The sequence below is a fragment of the Protopterus annectens genome, chromosome 2.part2, assembly GCF_019279795.1.
Source record: "Protopterus annectens isolate FY-2018-M chromosome 2.part2, PAN1.0, whole genome shotgun sequence".
Classification (NCBI taxonomy): Eukaryota; Metazoa; Chordata; order Ceratodontiformes; family Protopteridae; genus Protopterus; species Protopterus annectens.
Genome location: NC_056730.1, coordinates 30,419,152 through 30,440,968, shown reverse-complemented (window position 1 = coordinate 30,440,968; position 21,817 = coordinate 30,419,152). Strand labels below are relative to the sequence as shown.

The 21,817-nt window shown below is 41.2% G+C and overlaps 1 long non-coding RNA gene across 1 annotated transcript in view; it reads left to right on the top strand.

The window, feature by feature from the left end:
* Positions 1-21,817, top strand: part of LOC122795522 — a 659,862-nt gene that overhangs the window by 358,619 nt on the left and 279,426 nt on the right. The window contains exon 2 of the long non-coding RNA XR_006363827.1: positions 20,833-20,847. This is a non-coding gene — a long non-coding RNA (uncharacterized LOC122795522). The remainder of the gene's footprint in view (positions 1-20,832; positions 20,848-21,817) is intronic.

Below are 21,817 nucleotides of genomic sequence, written 5' to 3'. Positions count from 1 at the left end.
CATTTTATTCATCAAACATTTATCTCAGTGGTGATGCATGCCATGGTTTTATCTCATCATGATGACTACAACTCCTTTTACCAAGAGTATCCATTTCTAGAACTTGATCGATTGCAGATAGACTGGAATTCCACAGCCCAGTAACTTAGTGGTGCTTTACCCTGCCAACACATTACACTGTTTCTGTAAATCTTACACTGGCTAACAATAAAGTCATGAATTACCTTTAAAGTTCTCATGCTGGTTTATCTATCCCCAAATAACATGGATCTCCATTATGTAAAAGAGCTCCTGGTCCCTCAGCACTTTTTTTATACAGTTATTAAAGAGTTTAGGAGTCATCTTAGACAGGTGACTCAAAGTCTTTTGTCATCAGACACCACATCGTTGAAAACTTTTGCCCTAGTGGGTGAGAGCATCTCCCATGCTGACTAGCTTTGTACAGTTGCTTAAGACCTACCTTTTCTATTTATCTTTCAAGCCTAGTCCTTAATTCGTATTCACTGGTTTTAATTCATAAATAGTGTTATCTTTCTATAATGTTTTAATTGTGTTTTATTATAATAGTGCTTAGTTTCTTTTAGCAGTTTAATAAATTTGAATTTGAACAATGGCATCACATCCCACACTGACATTACTGAACTGTGAATATCGTATTGATGGCTTCATTTGCATGTGTTTTTGTGTGATTAGCATATAGCATTTTTGAAGTACCTGGCTTTGCAGGGAGTTTTTCTGAACTACAGATCCTTGTCATGTGATTAAGCATGTGATATTATGTGCTATGCATGGTATAACTTGTTTCTGACTCTCATTCTATGAGGCATGTGCATTACATGAAAGGCACATGTCAAAAGACCAGAAGAAACATAATATAGAAAGTGTGTTTTTTTTAAAAGTCACAATAAGTTAGAAATTTAAAGCTTGTGTTTTGCTTAAAGCAGTACATTAGGTGGCAAAGAGAAAGATCATAAATCTGGCTGCTTTAATATTGCCATAATCATATTAAAAAGTAAAACATAGTACTACATTGTAATTATATTTTAGTTATTTTTATACTGTGTCTTTCATACAGTTTTAGAACTGTATAAAATATACAAAAACAATGTACAGATGACGAGGGTGTTACTGCTTTTGGAGTCATATTCTATCACAGATCCATATATGTGTGAACGTATAGTCAGTGAATACAATGGGCAGTGTATGCTGAACTAGTTGGCTGACTTATTGTTCTAACAGAGTAAGCACTTTTGTGTACTGTAGGTCTTTAATGAAGCATAGTCCAGATCCTAAGTTTATTTTTCCAAGCAGGGGAGTAGGCAGGATTTTCAGATTTGTACCCACAACTCCCAAACTGCTGCCCCCAACAAGCCACACCCACATCAACACATTGCTGTCCGTGCACTTACTTAAACTGATGACCAAGCCACACCCCTTTCATAATGCTGCTCACTGAATGGATTATTGACAACCATATGTCAGGATGGTAGTTACTTGCATGATGGAGAAGCATGAGCATTTCATTCCAAAAGTGCATCTTTGTGGGTCAAAAAACAAAATACCTTCACATTTACCTCAGTTACACACACACACACACACACACACACACACACACACACACACACACACACACACACACACACACACACACACACACACACAAATACACACAACATAATACCACACATGTATACCAGTTAAATAGTCCCAAGTGCCAGTAATTATGTCCAAATGCACAGTAGTCTTGTAAAGGCAGAATTATAACAGTAAATAGTAGGACAACTCATTTCACTTACAAACAACCCCCTTCCATACCCGGTACCTACCTAGAGTAGGTGGTTTGGCCTTGCCAGCATCAGTAATAATGTTTTCATTACTGTATTGAATTGATGCATGCAAATAGTCAGTTTGTATTCTATCTTGTTTCACCCAAATACGTATTAGTCCTGCAAAGCCAGAATTATTATACCAAAGCTACAGTGCCAAACATTTTATCCACAAACAGCCATCATATCAATTGCCGACCTAAAATATCTCCTTTGACCCTGCCAGGATTAAAATGAAAACAGCAATGACTGCATTAATTAACTCTGTTGCACAGAAACAGTAGTCACAGGCTCATATGACAGCTGACTTTACCCAGATATACATTAATCTTGCAAAGCCACAATTACAACAGTAAACAGCAAGGCCGGACAACCCATTTAATTCACAAACACCCCCATTACCTAACTAAAATAGCTGCTTTTTACCCTGTCAGGATTAAAGTAGAAATATTAGTAACAGTTGGATTACATACTTGCATTACTTTCATTTTGTTGAATGAAACATTAGTTACAGCTTGTGTGTGCCAGCCAAGTACACATTTCATTTTATTTATTTTACTTTTGTTTACCCTGGTGTCTGCAACCGGCTTTAGTCAGAAAAAAAAAACTTTTCAGCATATATCCAGGGAGAAAAACTCCAACATATTAGAAATAATTTTAAACAAACACTCAGTATATACATGAATAGATATGAAATAACGTACATTAAGATTTACTCATAAACGTGCTAATTGTTTTCATTCTTCTTAAAGTACAGACGGAAAAGTATTACAGCTTTGTAAAGCTGGAATTACAACAGTAAATATTACGGCCAGTTGTTTATTTCACAGATAGCCCCAACCTCCACTGCTTACCCCACATGCAGTATCTGATTTGATCTTGCAAGGTTAAAAACAAAAACAGCAAAAAAAAGATGACATTGTCATTAAGGTAGATAGTCTTTTTTTCACATAAACAATACTCTGAGTTCAGAGCTTGTGGATGATCTTACTTCACTCAAATGCACAACACTCTTGTAAAGCAAGTCAGAACTGCAGTCATTCCATTCACACATAGGCATTGCCCCCATCGCAAATGCCTACCCAGAGAATCTGCTTTGAGACTACAAGATTTAAAATAATGAAAATAAAAGACCATGGTTACATTATTGTATTTCTTTCACATCACATAGCCAGGAACCTGCATGTGATCTTACTTCAGTTCACTCATACACACTTTACTCATGCAAGAGTAAAGTTTGTTTCAACAACAAAACATTGACAAACCATCCTAATGTATTTTATCTAACCCTGCAAAAAGATATTAGGTTAAAAAAAATATGTCATCCACAAACAGCCCCCCAGAACACACTGCATACCTAGTGTGAAGATTGGGGAAAGATGGGCAAAGGCTGCCAGCCTAGTCAAATAGAATTTGATACATAATTCTATCATTTGTATAAATAAATGTAAAATAGAGGCCTGCATTTTTAAATGAAAGAAAACACTGTAAAATGTTAACTTCAAGATTGTTGCAACATTGCCATCTGCTATAAGGAAAACCAAGCCAAGCATTTCAAATGTTCTTTGAAGTTACAATTATCTAAAAAATGGTGCCAAAGCGTCTGGCTGAACACATTCTTTCTATTATCTTAACTTAAGGAATAATTGTTAGAGTATACATGTGAAATGTCTTTTATTGTTGTAGTTTCCTGAGCAGATGTTAGCTTGCTGAATAATGCAGCTTGTTTGCCTCGGAACTCCAGACTAAGTGTCAAGATGATGTAATGTGAATACTGGGAAAACCTAAGAGTCAAAATGATGTAATTTGGGAGGGCCTTAGCAAAGCTATTTTTTAGAGTTTTAAAAACTATTGTTCAGTGAGAGACTGAAAGCTCTTTATGTATGTAAGTAGGATTATAGCACTGTGTTTTCTCTTAAGATTAGCTAAAGATTAGAAAGTTAGATTAAGTGTTTTTCTTTGACATCAGACCTGTCCTATTGTATTGTTTTAAGTTTCTGTATGATCTCTGAACTCTTAGATATCTCTGTGGTGTAGTAGTATCATCTTGTGTTTTAATTATTTATTATTAAATATTTTAAAAACCTTTACCTGTGGCTGGTTTGTGTAGAGATAGGCTCTAGAGTACATTGCATATTTATAGAGGTTATCGTAATAGGCCACTCTAATATGCCTTAGACTGAATAGCCACATTACCAAATGGATAATAATATTGCACAGTAATAATTGGACACCCTTTTAAGGGCCTTTGGGTAGATAATTGTTAAGCTGGTGGTGGCAGTAATTACTACCATATAGTCTGGGTAAAGGGGCACAGCTGGAGAATATGTGTCAGCCTTTCCCAGGAGTGTCTGTGAAGTTGTATAAATACTTATCTCAAAGCATGTGTGGTGTGTCAGCTACCTAGGCAGGGACACGAAGCACTGGTTGGATAGAGAGGGTACTGGAGGTTAGCTTGCCAGCTAGGCTGAGATCTGGACCTTTTAGCTGTGCCAGTGGGGAGTCTTATTGGGGACCTGGAGAGCAAGGGAGCAAGGGAGCAACCAGTCCCAGACTGACTGTGATGTCTGTGTGCACTTAAGGGAAATTGTACTTTACTGTGAGTATTTGTTATCCTTTCCTCTTCTAGAAGATGACCTCCCTGGTGTTAGTGGTGAGGATTGAGGCTCCTTGATTGCTGGGCCAGGGCACGGTCATCCAGTTTGGCTAGATAAGTGTATCTCTCACAGGTTGTAGTGTTGGGTGGTAGGAGGAGAGGGTTGTCTGTGTATATGAAGCAATTTCTACATTGCCCCAAGATGCCCAAATTCATCAGATAGACAGGAGAGAACACTGGGAGCTGACCCTTGGACATGCCTGAATAAAAAACTATCTTCTTCTAGATAAGTGAAGAAAGTGAGTACAAGAACTGATTTTCTCTAAGCAAGTGAGAAAAGTAAGTGCAAAAACTGTTTTCCTCTAGGTAATGAGGAAGGTTTAGTGCTATAGTAATTAGTAGTTTATTTAGTGCTTACAACAAGTTCTGAACAAGTGCTGAGCATGAATAAGCAAATTCAAGTGCTAAAACTAAGACTCTGTATCTGCAGTAGACTAGTTACAGGAAAGAAACAAGTGCAAATGCAGGCTTTCAAATCAGAAAGTTGAGAGAGAGATGGAAAAGATTGCCCAGACGGCCAATAACTACAATTTCTGGGCCAGAACCACTTCTTATGTGGTAGACAGGTTACCTAGTGCTTACCACTCCCACTAAAAAGCTAGAAGGCTTCCCTCCAACACAGAAAGGCTTGGGGGGCTCAGAAGCTTACATACAGTCCTGGATACAGCAAATATGTAGCTGGACTACACTAGTGACAGGAAAGGTAGGAAACAGGCTTACAGTTTTTTTTTCCCACAAGTACAAATATGACTCTGTCATTGTCCATGTTGGTATGAATGACCTGAGATGTACTTCCCTGGACTACATGAAAAGAGACATGGAAGAGCTCTCAGATCTTGTAGCCCAGGCAGGTATGACCCTAGCCCTGAGTAGCATTCTGCCATCGCCCAGAATGATACCGCAGTACAAGGACAAAATGATTGACTTCAACAATTGGCTGAGCTTCTGGTGTCATTCTAGGGGGATCCAGTATGTGTCTGCTTGGGTGACATGGTCGACAGGCCACGATGCTTTGCCATAGATGGCCCGCACCTGTCACCCCTGGGATTCAAGATACTGGCTAAGGCTCTTGACGCCCCTATAGTGCCTTTTTTAGGCAAGGTTCAAATGACAAATTCACTACTGTAACAGGAACAGGCAAGCAAAAACTAAGGGTAATGCTACTCAGTGCTAGAAGTCTAAATCTCAAAGTGCACTCACTCGAAGCACTCCTTAAAATGGAGAACATCGATGTCTGTGCAGTGACTGAGACCTGGTTCAAGGCTCCAGAGAGCACCCCTACACTACCAGGCTATAACTCATACCACACTTTTCAGCCATGTAACCTGGACTGGAACACCAAAGGCAGAGGTGTGTCCATATTCATTAAGGATATCCACACCTCCAGGCTAGTTGCTCAGCATAATGCATCCAAGGTTATCCAAGTGCAACTAACTCTGGGCAAAACTGCAATCCAAATTGTAGCTTGCTACAGATCCCCCACCATGCCCCAAGATTCCCACTCCTCTTTTCTTGATGTACTGGAAAATATTATGGTTCAACCAAACACCCTAAGAATGGGCGATTTCAACTACCCCACCATTAACTGGGAAAACTACTCATGTACCAACTCCTTCACACAATGCTTTCTGGAATTCACAAACTCCAATGCCCTGGATCAACTTATCCACACCCCTACCAGGGCTAACAATATCCTAGACCTAGTTATTATCAACTTGAGTGACCGGTGTTCCACACCTGAAGTCAACTACTTGTTGGTCCGATCTGACCATAAGCTAATCACCCTTGATATCCACATCCTGCTCCCACCCCCATTAAGGAAACCATGGTAAAAAATTTCTCCATAGTCAACTTCATGCTTCTTAAGACAGAAGTGGTGAACTTCATGACACCCATGCAGATGGACAATACAGTTATGACTGCTGAATCCTACACAAATGCACTCTGTAAGCACTTAAATGAGCGCATGGATCATGCTATCCCAAACAAAACCAAGACGCTATCCTCAAAAAAAAAGGAAGCCAATCTGGTGGTCCCCTGCCATAAACAAACTGTACAACAGAAGGAAGAAATTGTTGCAAAAGAGAGTAAAATCCCATGAGTGGAGGAGCTCCCTGGTCAGCCTCAGTAAGAAGTTGAGATCCCTTATAAGATCCTCCAAAGCTAGCTACAAAAACAAAATCATCACTGATTCTAAGGACAACCGCAAAGCATTCTATAGCCATGTCAAGAATCTCAGTGGCAACACCCAGATCTGCTCTGAGTTACAGCACAACGGCATGAAAATTGCAGAACCAACGGATATTGCCAACATCCTGGCAGATAGGTTCAGTGCTAACTTTACCCCCCCACCCCCTAAAGGGCCCATATCTATACAGGAAGAATGCAGAATCCCTGTAATCACAACTACGCAGGTAAAAGCTGCACTCTCTAAAGCCAAAAATACAGCATCCATGGGACCGGACAACATCCCAGGCTACATTTTACACAAACTTCAGAACAAACTGGCTCCCCACTTAAGCACCATGTTCAATCATAGCCTCACATCAGGCTTTGTGCCCACTGAATGGTGTTCAGCAACAGTTATCCCACTCCACAAAGGGGGAGCCACCACTGATCCTGGGAACTATCACCCTATTAGCCTGACGAGCCTAGTCTGCAAGGCCATGGAACATATCATCATGGAACTCATAAACAAAAACATTGGTAACCTTCAAACTCTGGATCCCACCCAGTTTGGGTTTGTGAAAGGCAGATCATGCCTCCTGAACCTGATCGACTTCTTTGAGGCAGTCACCAAAGCTGTAGATGAGGGTAAGGTGGTTCACACAGCCTATCCTGACCTCGCCAAGGCTTTCAACACCATCCCCCATTCTGGAATTATAGCTAAACTCACTAAACTAGGTATAAATCCCTATGTCAAAAGATGGACTGCCAACTGGCTCACTGACAGAACCCACACTGTAAAAGTTGCACACTCCAAATCTGACCTCAAACCAGTGACAAATGGAGTACCACAGGGTTCAGTCCTGGGACCTCTCCTGTTTGATATCTACTTCTCTGAAGTACAGGCTAACACAGAAGGCCTCTGGCTAACAAAGTTTGCAGATGACTGCAAACTAGGAACCGTAGTTGAGTCCCCAAATGATGTGGAAATCCTACAGAAGGGCTTCGCTGAGACAGATGCCTGGTGTCAGAGCCATGTCCTCAAGCTCAATGTCAAAAAGTGCATTGTCATCCCCTTTGGTAAAAACTCTGTACCGAAGAACTACTACATAGACAGCAGTCTACTTAACACCGAATGTGTGATAAGAGACCTTGGGACCCGGGTGGACAGTAGTCTGTCCATTGATAGTCACATCGCCACAGTAGGCAGGAAGTCCTTCTACGTGGCACACCTCATCATAAAAGGGTTCTCATCCGGGAAAAAAGAGGTCATTGTTCCCCCCTACTCAACACTCATTGGACCCATTATAGAGTATAACGCCCCTTTTGGAATGTACCTCACAATACATCTGCAGCAGCTGGAAAGGCCACAGAAGTAACTCACAAAGAGGATTACTGGCTTCAAACAGATGCCCTACACTGTCCATCTCAAAAAACTCCAGCTTTACTCCGTAGCATATTGCCTACTCTGAGGTGATCTCTGCCTAACATATAAAGCTATGTCAAACCCAGAGCTGTTGGACATGCTACTCCTAAAGAAATCCCAATCCCTACAAGCTACATGGTGTAGGGACCTAAACCTTGTCACCACAATAAACAGGACATGCTGGAGGGATAGATTCCTGTCCCAGAGACTTCCCATACTCTGGATCAGGCTACCCATCTATGTCAAGCAAAGTTCTTCATTAGCACTCTTCAAGAAAAATCTTGATGAGTGGATGGGAAATAGGAAATACACCCCGGAGATCACTTTTGTGTCTCTGCTGAACAGTGGCACAGGAAAATAACTTTCTTGGGTTGCGTAAGCCAGGGAACCTTGTTGGCTAGGCTTACGCAGGCCCTTGGGCCGATAGCCTAGTACCTACCTATGAACCTATGAACCTATGAACAAGTGGTGGCAGTAGTTGGGATAAGATATCCTCACAAGTGTTTGGTAGTGGTGTGGGTAGATTGAATCCTGTAGCTTATGTACAGTGGTCTCTGAAAGTGTTTTGTACTCTAAATCAGCCACGCAGAGTATACTCGGAGTTCAGATCACTATTGATTCATTTTGTTTGTTAGCTTAGTTAGTCAGGGTAAGCAGGCAGTATGTCAGCACAGGAATATGGAAAGGTGACAAGGAGCCAGCTGGTGGAGATGTGCCAGGCTAGGGGACTGGTGCATGGAAACCTGACTGAGGCAGACCTGATTGCAGCCTTGGTTATAGCTGCATCAGAAAACAGCATCCAGGAGGACAATCAGACTGGCAGTAGAGATACAATATCCTCAGAGAATGGACAGCTCAACTTTTCTGCAAAGGACAATCAGACTGGCAGTGGAGATACAATATCCTCGGAGAATGGACAGCTCAACCTTTCTGCAGTGGACTTAAAAATCTAGCTGGAGCTAAAGAGACTTGAGTTGGAGGCCAGGCATTTGGAGATAGAAGCCTAAGAAAAAGGAGTGTCAGAGGAAGCATGAGAGGGAAATGCTGACTCTTCACCAGAGTCATGGAGGTAATGGGGAAGGGAGTAACTGGACCCCAGAATCACAAAAGGTCAGTAATTTTCTTCTGCAATTTAAAGAGGGGGATAATTTTGATAGTTTCATTCACATGTTTGAAAGGGTATGCAAACAGTATAGTGTTGACCAAAGGGTCTGGGTACAGTTTCTGACCACCTTACTCCATGGGAAAGCTGTAACTTGTATATCACAAATGCCTGACTCTGTCTGTTTTGATTATACTGCTGTAAAGAAATGTCTGTTACAATGTTTTAAGCTAACACCTGAAATGTAAAGGAAAAAGTTTCATGAGCATAGACACAAGGCAGATGAAAATGTATGTGAATATGTTGCTAAACTGAGCACTTATTTTCATAGCTGGGTGAGTGGATGTCAGGTCACCACTTTTGAAGGGCTGGCAGACCTTTTAGTGAGGGAACAAGCCCTTAGCACTTTGCCTGAGGACATGAGGATCTGGTTAGCTGATAGACAATGTGCTACTTCAGATGAGTTGGGGAAGGAGGGAGACCTATACCTGGCCAGCAGGGCAGCCCTGCACAGGAAGGGGACCCCTAGTACTGCTCATGGGTCTAAAGAAACCCATGGTGGGCAGCACAGACTGCCCCAACAGAATCTGCCAGTAGCAGGGGAAGCCACTAGTCCAGGTACACGTCCAGGACTTAGGGTGAAATGTTTTGAATGCAACCAGTGGGGCCATGTGGCATACGGGTGTCCACGGAGACAAAGTGGGGAACCAAAGGTGAGGGTGCCAGTAAGTGGAAAAGATAAAATGCCAGTAGTGGGCTGTCTTGTCTTGAGACAACTGGGGTATGGAACTACCATCCTGCAGATATCCTGAGAGGGAAGGATTTGGATGAGGCAGTACTATGCAGTTACACGCAGTGAGGCTAGGAGACAAGCATGTAAGTCTGGTAGCCTGGGGAGACCCAGACAGACTGCATACTTGCAGCCAGGACTGCTGAGGTGGTTACTTTAGGGAGGGAGCTGCTCTGTAGCAGTGAGACTGAATGTGAGCCACAGCTGCTTGTGGGTACTGATGTTCCCTTGGATGGGGTAACTGCAAAGGTAGAGGTGAGTAGCAGTACCCAGGCTGACAGTGAGGCACCACTGTCAGTGGATGCCAGACTTCCTGTGAAAGGGGAGCTGGGAAGGGTTACAAGGAGAGAGTTGATACAGACTCAGCTCTCAGACCGTACATTGCAAGGTCTGAGGCAGGTAGCTAGGCTGGCACCTGATACTCAAGGGAAGGGGGAATATGTATACTGGGACAAAGGGTTACTATACAGAGAGTGGATCCCTGAGGGAGGGCTAGAAGGTGAGAGAGTACAGCAGTTGGTGGTGCCTAGAGGTTACCATCTGGTGCTTCTAGCCATAGCCCATGATATTCCCTTTGCAGGTCATATGGGCATAAAATGTACAAAGAGGCGTATTATGCAAAACTTCTATTGGCCTGGAATTTTCAGAGAGGTAACAGGGTACTGCAGGACCTGTGAGCAGTGCCAAAAGGTAGGCAAGGCAGGAGACAAGGTGAGAGCTCCTTTGGTGCCTTTGCCTGTGATTGTAGAGCCATTTCAGAGGGTAGTTATGGATATTGTGGGTCCTCTGAGTACCCCAGGTTCCACAGGGAAAAAGTATATCCTAGTGGTAGTGGATTATGCTACACGATACCCTGAGGCAGTGGCTTTGCCCTCCATTGAGGCAGAGAAGGTGGCAAATGCTTTGTTAGAGATTTTCAGCAGGGTGGGTTTCCCAAAAGAAATACTGACTGACCAAGGTGCCAGTTTCATGTCAGACCTGCTGGCTTGTCTGCGGAAGTCCTGTGGGGTGAAGTACATGCACATGAAGACCACTCCCTACCATCCCCAGACTAATGGTCTTGTTGAGAGGTTAAACTCTACAATCAAGTCCATGCTATGGGCATTTGCAGATCAGTTTAAGAGGGAGTGGGACAAATATTTGCCCCATCTGTTGTTTGCTTACAGAGAGGTTATCCAGGAATCCACAAGTTTTTCACCCTTTGAGTTGCTGTATGGGCATAGGGTGAGGGGACCTCTAAATTTAATTTGAGATGAGTGGGAAGGTGAGTGCGAATCTCACAAGGAGTCTGTTGTGGCATATGTCCTAAACCACAAGGCTCAGTGAACTCATGGGCTTGCCCAGGAGAACCTGGCAGAAGCCCAACAACAGAAAAAGGTGTAGTATGACAGTAATGCTTGAGCTAGAGAGTATGCTGTGGGCATACCTCTCAACCTGGAAACATCAAAAATCTGGACAAGGCCCATGAAAAATAGGTACAAATCTTATGCTGATTAACATATAATGTGCATACATAATCATGTAACCCCACCCACTCCAATGGAATTGTGGGACACCAACTTTAAAATGCAAACTGAAGAACAGACAACCAAAATATGGCACCAGAGTCCCCCTGCAGCCATTCCAATGTCCTATTACCTGGCTATTTCGCCCCATTTACCATCAACACTAATGTGTGCATACTGCTTTACTTCCACAATGATCTGGATGTTATTTTTAGATTTTACAGCACAACAATGCACAAACCGTAATAGACATCTGGTAAACAAAGCAATACTGTCTCACAAAGAAAACAGACTTGGCATCAAAACTTCTCTGCCCTTGAAACACATTCATTGAAACAGCATTGAAACCCACACCACATCCAAAGAAAATGCATCTGGCCAGTGGTGTATAAAGATTACCTTTGGGCTGTTTTCAAATCACTGACCCCTTGCACACAAAATAAGAAACATACATGAGTTTTTTTCTTTGATACACCGTCCTGACTTTATTAAATTATATTCCTTGACCTTATGAACTTGTATAATACAACACACTTGTTAGACAGAGAGCCTTTTAAATTTATTGTTTGAACATTTTTTCAGAAGGCTGTACTGTAAGCAATGAAAGAAAATGCATGAACCAATTATGAATAAACTGACCATTTCAGAACATTTCCGTCATAAATGTCTACTTCCACACCCACACTATAAATAGAATGACAGTAGTGTAAGCCATAGGCATCTTGCACAGCTTCTCGTACTTATTTTCAATTTCATTTTTTGGGGGGGACAAAGGTCAAAAACCAGGGACACATTTTAAACATTGCTTGTATAATTTTGTAAAGTTGCTAGAATAAAATGTTGTATTACCACCATGCATTTCACTGGCAAGTCTTGAACCCAGGACGCTATGCACTACAGTCAAAGCAACATACCACTATGCCAAATCAGTAGTTTCCGGAAAAATAGGAAGACTGAAACCTAATGGCTATCATTTAGTGAATTCATTTCTCAGAACAGCTCTCAGCCTCTTAGCACAAAAAACCTGGGCAAAGCTCTGAAACCTAATGGCTATCATTTAGTGAATTCATTTGTCAGCATAGCTCTCAACCTCTTAGCACAAAAAACCTGGGCAAAGCTCACAAGTGGTGGTGGCTAGGGACTTTAGGCCATTTTTACCCTGTACTGAAGGTACAGGGTTTGAGCCTGAGTACTTCTAGCCACCAGGTGTTATTACATTGGGGGCATTTTCACATACACGTGTGATTAAGTGACAGTTTTACCACATTTATGACAACATACATTTATTGCAGTTTTAAATATGCTTCCTGCACCCTCAAACTTATAAAAGCCCAGTTTCATGAAGCTACCACTCTTTGACTATACCAGCTTCCCTGTACATCCCAGTGCCACAAGTTTTTTCCAACCTCTTGCATTGTGCTGTTCTGTCCTAGTAGTCACTGCCTAAAAATGCCAGAACTTTAAAGTGCCTGTGCAGTGATCAGTCAAAAACCAAGACTATCATAGGCACTGTTGCTGTGCCTAAGAAGAGCATGAAACAAAATTAGCAGTGCCTTCAGCACTTACACATGTTCTGTAGTACGTTCAAAAGCAAACACCAGTGCTCCAATTACTTCCTTCTCTATACTGACCTAGCCTTGGCTGCATGGATTCATAAAGGGTTTGGGTGGTATGACCAAATTACACTAGTCTGACTCACAATTTTAGAAATAGCTTTGTAATCAGTTTGCAAAAATGAAAGCATGCTCTAGTTTTCAGCCTTATTTCCCTTCTAAGGTGTAACTGTAATCAGCACCGTTCAGCCGTTCAGAGAAGTGTTGCAATATTCTAGACTCCATGACTTACAGAACTTCTCTTCTTAAGCTAAACAAAAATGCTTATCCACTTCTGGCATATTTCTACCTGTAGCCAAACCTAATCTACACCTTTCTTTTAAAGGCTATGACTGTGGAAAGATAATGTTATTTGAATACCAGGACTAAGTCTCAGGTTCCAGTACCATTGGTGCAAATGGGGGTGGGTAATTACACTAAGGTTTAGGACTTGGAGATGTTTTCAAACCACTGTCACTCATTTATACAATTACCATACACACACACACACACACACACACACACACACACACACACACACACACACACACACACACACACACACACACACACATCCTTTACTACCTGCGAAGAAATCCCATTCCTTCCTTCCAAACGTCACAGCCAGAGCACAGAGCGCGTTTGAATTACAAGATGAACTGGCTGAAAGAAGCCAAACACTTTCACAAAGAATGCTCGTTTGAGTAAAGAGCTGAAGCAACACTTCCAACTTGGCTCCATTAATAAACTAAAGCACCAGACAGAGAACTCCAAGAAATAAATATACACACACTCTGCAGTATCGCAAAAATGAAATAAACTCAAGCAAATCTGTTTCGCTCATGAGCTGTAAATAAATACCTTAAAGAACTCTGTTCATCACTAGCAAAGCAGAAATTAACTACAGCAAATCTGTTTTGCTCTGCAGTACCTTAAATCTGTTTCCACACACGCACTCTGCAGTAAGCACCAGAAAGTTCAAGAGCTGTTCAAACTCCATTCACGAAATACAAGAAATAAATACACTAAAAGAACTAAGCACCAAACACACTCTGCAGTATCACAGAAATGAAATATAGCAAAACCGTTTTGCTCGCGAGCTGTAGCCTGTAAATTAGTACCTTAAAACAACTCTGTTCATCACTAGCAAAGCAGAAATCTGCAGTAGCAGTACCTTAAATCCGTTTACACACACACTATGCAGTAAGTACCAGAAAGTTAACGAGGTGTTCAAACTCCATTCACGAAATACCTTAGACAAGAAATAAATACCTTAAGAGATCTAAGCACCAGACACACTCTGCAATATCACAGAAATGAAATAAACTAAAGCAAATCCGTTTTCTCACGATCTGTAGCCTGTAAATAAATAAAAGAACTCCGTTCATCACTAGCAAAGCAGAAATAAACTACAGTTGATCCATTTCACTCTGCAGTTCCTTAAGTCCATTTCCACACACCCTGCAGTAATCACCAGAAAGTTCACGAACTGTTCAAAAAGTATAAAAAATACCTCTGCAGTACCTACTACCCATGCTTATTTGTTTCCTTTGCAATCCTTCCCGCTCGCAGATCCATTCAAATGGACAGTGCAATAGTGAAGCAGCCAGGAAATGCGTGCAAGTGAGCCCTTGAGCTCAATTCCAACAGGCTGACAGAGCTGATGTCATCGCACACGTGATGACATCAGCTCAAAAGTGAACGAAAAAAATGTAAAAAAAAAAAGCTGGGAAATAATCGGAAATGAAGGGGTGCCACTCGGGAATCGTGGCACCCCATTATTTGGACCCCAAAACTCAGTAAAAACTGAGTAATTCGGTACAGTTGGGAAGTATGACTGTGGGGCAGCAGGTAATGGTTCTCATTCCTGTCAGACGCAACAAGCTGCAAGCAGCTTGGGAGGGACCCTACAAGGTGGTAAGAAAGGTAAGTGATGTTAACTACATGGTGGAAGTGCTAGGCAGATGGCAGGGGCACAAATTGTACCATGTTAACATGAAGAAACATTACCATAATAGGGAGGCCCTTGTGCTGAGCATTTGCAGTGGATTGCAGGAGGAGTCTGAGGGAGATCTGGGGACTGATCTCCTCAGTGAGGCTCGGGCTGACACCTTGGTGGAAGGGTTAGCAATATCCCAGCAGCTATTTTCTACCCAGGTTCGAGAAATCCGAGCAGTGTTGTAGGAATTTGGGGACATGTTCACTGGGAAACCAGGGAGCACCCACCTGGTGCAGCACCAGGTGGATACAGAACTCCAAAGGCCTATTAGGCAGGCCCTTTATAGGGTGCCTGAGAGAGTCAAACAGACTCTGATGGAAGGGGTACAGGAGATGTTGGAACTAGGGGTAATTCAAGAGTCCAACAGTCCCTGGCCTCACCAGTGGTATTAGTGCTAAAGAAGGATGGCAGCACCAGGTTCCGTGTGAATTACAGGAAATTAAATAGTCACACAGAGTTGGATGCTTACCCCATGCCTAGGACAGATGAGGCCCTAGAGCAGCTGGGTGGGGCTAAGTATCTTACAACCATTGATCTTACCAAGGATTACTGGCAGGTGCCCTTAACTCCCAGTGCTAGAGAGAAGTCAGCCTTTGTGACTCCTTTTGGCTTGTACGAGTTCACAAAGATGCCCTTTGGGATGAAGAATGCCCCAGCGACTTTCCAGAGGCTGGTGGATAATATCCTAGCAGGAGCAGGAGGGTTTGCCCTTGCTTACCTAGATGATATTGCCATGTACAGACATTCCTGGCCAGAGCACCTTCAGCATGTCAGGGAGGTGCTGGGCAGACTACAGAGGGCAATAGTGACCATTAAGCCGAGCAAATGTCAGGTGGGTATGGCAGAGGTCTCCTACCTTGGACTTAGAGTGGGGAGTGGAAAGATAAGGCCAGAACCTGTCAAAGTGGAATCTATTCAGGCATGGCCTGCACCTGTTACCAAAACATTTTTAGGGACAGCAGGGTATTACAGAAAGTTTGTCCCTAGTTATAGTACCATAGCTGCTCCCCTCACAGACCAGACAAGGAAGAACAGGCCAGATAAGGTAATGTGAACCCCAGCACGTGAGCAGGCATTTCAGAAACTTAAAGAAGCTTTGGGAGGACCCCCTGTGTTAGCCAGTCCAGATTACAGTAAAGAATTTGTTGCACAGGTGGATGCTTTGAACCATGGGGTGGGGGCTGTACTTAGCCAGATTTCTTCAGAGGGGGAAGAGCACCCAGTGGTTTATCTCAGTTGTAGGCTCCAACCCAGGGCGGAATGCTATGCAGCTGTAAAAAAGGAATGTCTAGCTATAGTGTGGGCATTGCAGAAACTTCAGCCTTATCTGTATGGAAGAAAATTCACTGTAATGACAGATCACAACCTTCTAATATGGTTAAACAGAGCCAGTCAGCAAAATGCCAAACTGCTAAGATGGAGCCTGGGGTTGCAAGCATATGATATGTCAGTGCAGCACCGCAGTGGGAGTAGCAATGTCAATGCAGATGGGCTCTCAAGACAGGGAATGGGGTGAGGTACACCCAAATAGGCCTAACCCTCTCAAGTGGCATTTCTCAAGGGTCACTTGAAAAACTAGCTTGAATTCTCCGGGGGGAGGGGGGAGATGTGAAGATTGGGGAAAGATGGGCGAAGGCTGCCAGCCTAGTCAAATAGAATTTGATACATAATTCTATCATTTGTATAAATAAATGTAAAATGCAGGCTTGTGTTTTTAAATGAAAGAAAACACTGTAAAATGTAAACTTCAAGATTGTTGCAACATTGCCATCTGCTGTAAGGAAAACCAAGCCAAGCATTTCAAATATTCTTTGAAGTTACAATTATCTAAAAAATGGTGCAGAAACGTCTGGCTGAACACATTCTTTTTATTGTCTTAACTTAAGGAATAATTGTTAGAGTATACATGTGAAATGTCTTTTATTGTTGTAGTTTCCTGAGCAGGTGTTAGCTTGCTAAATAATGCAGTTTGTTTGCCTGGGAACTCCAGACTAACTGTCAAGATGATGTAAGTGTCAAAATGATGTAATTTGGGTGGGCCTTAGCAGAGCTGTTTGTTAGTGTTTTAAAAACTATTGTTCAGTGAGAGACTGAAAGCATTTGTCTTGGACCATCAATCCCAGTACTGTTTATGCTCTTTATGTATGTAAGTAAGATTATAGCACTGTGTTTTCTCTTAAGATTAGCTAAAGATTAGAAAGTTACATTGTGTTTTTTTTTACATCAGACCTGTCCTACTGTACTGTTTTAAGTTTCTGTGAGATCTCCGAACTCTTAGATATCTCTGTGATGTAGTAGTATTGTCTTGTGTTTTAATTATTTATTATTAAATATTTTAAAAACCTTTACCTGTGGCTGGTTTGTTTAGAGATAGGCTCTAGAGTACATTGCGTATTTATAGAGGTTATCGTAATAGGCCACTCTAATAAGCATTAGACTGAATAGTCACATTACCAATTGGATAATAATATTGCACAGTAATAATTGGACACCCTTTTAAGGGCCTTTGGGTAGCTGATAATTGTTAAGCTGGTGGTGGCAGTAATTACTACTGTAGAGTCTGGGTAAAGGGGGACAGCTGGAGAAGCTGTGTCAGCCTTTCCCAGGAGTGTCTGTGAAGTTGTATAAATACTTATCTCAAAGTGTGTGTGGTGTGTCAGCTACCTGGACAGGGACACGAAGCACTGGTTGGACAGAGAGGGTACTGGAGGTTAGCTTGCCAGCTAGGATGAGATCTGGACCCTATAGCTGTGCCAGTGGGGGGGTCTTATTGGGGACCTGGAGAGCAAGGGAGCAACCAGCCCCAGATTGACTGTGATCTGCATGTGCACTTAAGGGAAATTGACGACGACCTCCCTGGTGTTAGTGTTGATGATTGATGCTCCTTGATTGCTGGGCCAGGGCACAGTCGTCACACCTAGTATCACTTTGACACCTGCCAGGATATTATATTTAAAAAAAAGAAAATCATCAAAAGTCCCCAAAATGTATTACCATCCTATATCTGGTTAACATTGCCAGGATATTATATTTAAAAAAAAGAGAGTCATCAGCAGCAACCAAGCCACACAGAGCACTAGAATCTGGTTGACCCTACCAGGCTGCCAGTGTATTATTTAAAACAAAAGATAATCATCAATAGTTCCCAAAATAAATTGCCTCCCTATTTCTGGTTACCCTTGCCAGGATATTATATTAAAAAAAGAAAGTCAACACCCACAAAACACCCAGACCACTAGCATCTGGTTGACTCTGCCAGTCTATGATGTTACAAAAAGAAAATCATCAACAGTCCCCAAAACACATTGCCTCCCTATATCTGGTTAACCTTGCCAGGAGATTACATTGAAAAAAATGAAAGTCATCAACAGCCCCCAAAACACATAGACCATTAGAAGCTGTTTGACCCTGCCAGTGTATTATGTTAAAAAAAAAGAAAGTCAGCAACAGCTCCCAAAACACACAGACCAGTAGAATCTGGTTGACCCTGCCAGTGTGTTGTGCTAAAAATGAAAATCATCAACAGTCCCCAAAACACATTGCCTCCCTAGTATCTGGTTAACCCTGCCAGGATATAATATAAAAAAAGTCATCAACAGCCCCTAAAACACACAGACCAATAGTATCTGGCTGACACTGCCAGAAAAAAAATGCAGAAAGTATCTGGTTGATCATGCTAGGAAAAAAAAGAGAATTTACTTTGTACACTAACCCAATCGCTATCTCTCCATTATCTCACTCCTGTCTCACAATTAAACACGGGAAGAGAATGCAAGAGTAACAAGATTAATCAGCAGACAGGCTGGTGACTTCACAGTCCCATCAGTCAGCTTCCTATTTCTTGTGGTTAAAACTGCAATGACTTCTGGGCATCTTCATTGATGCCTGCAGTCTTCCCAATCCAGTTTTTAAAACAGTCTTGAGACAAAAAAAAAATAGTTTTTTTTTTTTTTTTTAAAGTGGAATTTGAGCACGCATGCGAGCTGCTCCAAGTTCTGCATAGAATCACATTTGCTTTTACACATTAGCTTTAATAATTACACTTTTTTTTTGTTTTTTCTTTCTTTTCTTCTTTTTTTTCTTGGAGAAAGTGTGGGGGGGGGGTGGTAGCTGCAGCCCAGTAGTTTGATAGCACTAGCCACCACTAGCTATTTTATTTTATTTTATTTCTTACATTTTCCTTTTCCTGGCCTGGGTCCTAGTGCCAGCCAGATTCTACCCCCACCCCACTCCAGATAAACTGCACTGAGATGCGTACAGCAAGTATGCCTCCCGACATCCTTACTTCCAAGTACAACATGTTGGGGGTACAAGAATGAAAATTGTTTTTGGACTTGACACTGCAGAATGTTATATATAGCCTGTAAGTGATCTTTGTAGCTTATAAGTGCTCTATTAGACTTATATTGTTTATCACATCTTTATTTTCAGCGTTTTTGTCACTGTAAGTGTATTTTCCATTTAAATTGCTTATTTAGGTTATTTTGGCTTTGTACGTCAATGTATTTCATGTGCTTTAATTTATATAGGCATATATATATATATATATATATATATATATATATATATATATATATTTTTTTTGTAATATATAAATATATATATGTGTGTGTGTGTGTATGTATGTATATATATATATATATATATATATATATATATATATCTATAGATCTACAATTTTAAATCGAAAGTACTGTTCATCGAACCATACTTCCTCGAACGCACTTCCATGAAAGTGCATTCCATTGAAATTGTACTTTCGCGGAATAACAAAAAAAACTAACTAAAAAAAAAAAGAAAAATAACACACTAAACAGTGTTATGCAGGGGGGCAATCTCCCCTGCACCCCATACTTTAATATTCTCACTCCGAGATCGCACTACAGTGGGGAAAAGGGAATATTACCTTATTCCCACTATACTACAAACATAACAAAACTTTCCTTAGTTGTACATTAACAGTATACGTTGATGTACAACTAAGGCAACATGCAAGCGGCATGTTTTTTTTTTGTTTATTTACTTTAGCGAAAGTACATTTTCAAAAAAAAGCACTTTCGCTAAAGTAATTTCGACAGAGTACGGTTTGATGAACCGTACTGTCGATAAAACAAATAGGACCCATATATATATATATATATATATATATATATATATATATATATATATATGGATCTACTTTGTTTCATTGAATTTACACTTACCCGAATGTCTAAAACTCAAAATGACTCCACCGAAAACTTAATAAACCAAAGCAATAAATCACAGATATTTTTTACTGGGAAACTAACCATTTGGCCAACAGGACACACACAAAAAACTGGAAGCAAATTAAACCCATGCAAATGAGGGGGGCTTTGCCCCACCCCCTAATTAAATATACCAACTATGAGAGCACACTATACTGGGGTAAAGGGCAAAGTTCACCCTGGTGGCCAAGTGAAACAAAGTAGACCCATATATATATATATATATATATATATATATATATATATATATATATGTGTGTGTGTGTGTGTGTGTGTGTGTGTGTGTGTGTGTGTGTGTGTGTGTGTGTGTGCGTGTTCACAACTTTTTGCTTTTGTACCCAGATCTTAGATGAAAATTATCCTTTTACCAGTCCAATGATCTGGTTAGGCTGTAAAGGGCTGGAAACCATTTAATTGTACAACCGTATAATGATACTTACTAGGCTGTATAAGGCTGTATGTTATAATGAGTACATTTTCTAATTTGCATATTTAATATGGATATTCTTTTCTCCATACAGCTGCAACAGAACAAGGTAATAATAATTGCCTGCCACCGGAAAGCCTTCAACAGCATAGCAGAAAATGTGGACTAGAAACAGACGAATGCTAAGTATTGATGTGCTTTTATGGAAACAATTATTATCTGCCAAATACTGGATTAATAGTTACACTGCTACTGATAACCACATCACTAACATTCTTGACATGTTAATCATTAATGAATAATTTTCATGACAGTGGAATTTGAAGTCAGTATTGGTTAATGATTACCACTCAAATAATCTTTACTAGGCAGTTACTAAGAGCAGAATAGCCAATATTTATGTTGTAATAAAGCACATACACTTTTTTAATTATGTGGTTGGAATGTTAGGGACATGAGAGACTGGCATTCCATGTTGCTGTACTGCACTGGTCAGGTTCATGTACTTACGTTAACTGAGTGCATGATTTAAAGCATGCAGAATAACAACCTACTTACATAAAATGGTCAATTTTACCATCCTGAAGTGTTATTTGATTATTATCTCTGCTTCTCATTTATCTGCACAGTAAAGTACTCACAGGGACTTCCTACATTCAGCCTCTTTACAGGAGTCGCCAACTGATAATGTCTATGAATCTAGGTTAGGAGCAGACTAGCCAATGAATGATATGCATATTCAACCAGAGTAGGATGGTTGTTGTTGTTTCTTTTGGCTTATCCTGGTTAGGGGTTGCCACAGCGGAACTCCGGTCCACTAATGTTTGGTAGTGGATTTTTACATGCCGAGTTACCAGCCCTGATGCACAACCTTCAACAAAGGCATGCCCATTCATGCATGCCTCCACACAGAAGACGCTCTAGCTGAGAATTGAATGCGACAACGTCTTGCTGTGAGGCGACAACGCTACCGCAGCACCACTACCGCGGGTCAGATATATATCCATATCTGCAAGAAAATGTAACAAGTACCTTCAACCACAAAGCACTTTACACATTAAATAAACAGTAAGGTTCAT